General features: G+C 52.9%; 1 protein-coding gene across 1 annotated transcript in view; it reads left to right on the forward strand.

Annotated features, from left to right (window-relative positions):
• The window catches only part of PPP4R4 (protein phosphatase 4 regulatory subunit 4), a 133,163-nt gene that overhangs the window by 92,578 nt on the left and 39,268 nt on the right, over positions 1-1,317 (forward strand). The gene's annotated exons all lie outside the window — the stretch shown is intronic.

Raw genomic sequence — 1,317 nt, forward strand, 5'->3', positions numbered from 1 at the left:
CTGTAGAACTGGCTTTCCAGGATTTGCCCCTGCATAAGATATACATACATATTAAAAGTTAAACCTGTATATATAAAAATGAGATCTTGATGCCTAAAACTACAGCTTCTGTTAGCCTGTTTTCTATTTTGAATGTTTGAACTTGCATTTAAAGCAAAATGTATTCGTACTTAAAATGATCACCGAATTATTTTTATGTTGGCTTTAAAAATGTGCCAAGGGATGTGGCAAGTAATTTTTTGTTTTATATCAGTAAATGCAAGTTTTGCGCACGTAATTTCGGCAACTGTTTTGTTTTGGAGGTGTTTCAGTGCCTGAAACACTGAATCTGAAATCTGAAATGGAAGGCTCCAAAACATCTCCAAAATGAAACAAAACCATCTGAAACATTTTGGAAATGTTTAGGAGGTGACCCCAGAGAAAGTCCAGCACAACCCCACAGTCCTCCTTTTAAAGTGCCAGGAGTGGGGCGAGGGGGGGATGGGGCTCAGCAGGGCAGGCATGGGGGCTTCTCTTGCAGCTCCCCCTGCCAGGGCAGAGGCGGACACAGCCAGAGGAGCTGTGGGAGAAGCTCCCATGGCTGCCCTGCCCCGCCCCAGCCTTCTGGCATTTCAAAAAAAAAAAAAAAAAGAAAAGCCCTGCACTCATCGGCTGTAGCAGTGGCAATCAGGGCCTCTGAGGGCTTGTGGTAGAGCCTCCCTGCACAGCACGGTGCAGTGGGAATCACTCCCCTCCCCACCTGGCACCTGTGAGGCAGCTGCCCACTGGCACAGGTGCAGCACAGCTGGCAGGGCACTGCGCACTGTCTGGGAGCTGGGGCTGAGCGCTGCTGGGCTTTGGCTGTCTGCTGGAGCGGCTCCAGCTCCTAGGCAGCACAAGACGCCCTGCCAAGCCACTCTGTACCCTTGCAATGTGACAGCAGCTTTGTAGGTGCTGGGGTGGGGCATGATCCTCACTGCCCCACACTGCCCTGTGCTGTGCTGGGGGGCTCTGCCATGAGCCTCCAGGTGCCTTGTTTGCCGCTGCTATAGCTGGTAAATGCAGGGCTTTTTTGAAGTGTCGAGAAGCTGGGGCCAGGCAGGGCAGTCATGGGGGCTTCTCCCACGTCTCCTCCGGCTGTGCCTGCTTCTCCCTGAGTGGGGGGGAGCCGTGCCAGAAGCCCCCATGGCTGCCCTGCCTGACCTGGCCCCATCCACTGCCCGGCTCAGCCTCCTGACAATTAAAATAACCACAAAAAAAAAAGAAAAACAAACCCTGCACTTGCCAGCTGTAGCAGCAGTGATGAGGGCCTCCAGGGGCTGCTGGCAGAGCCCCCCC

This window comes from Crocodylus porosus, unplaced genomic scaffold (assembly GCF_001723895.1).
Source record: "Crocodylus porosus isolate Cpor-Errol unplaced genomic scaffold, CroPor_comp1, whole genome shotgun sequence".
In the NCBI taxonomy this organism is placed as follows: domain Eukaryota; kingdom Metazoa; phylum Chordata; order Crocodylia; family Crocodylidae; genus Crocodylus; species Crocodylus porosus.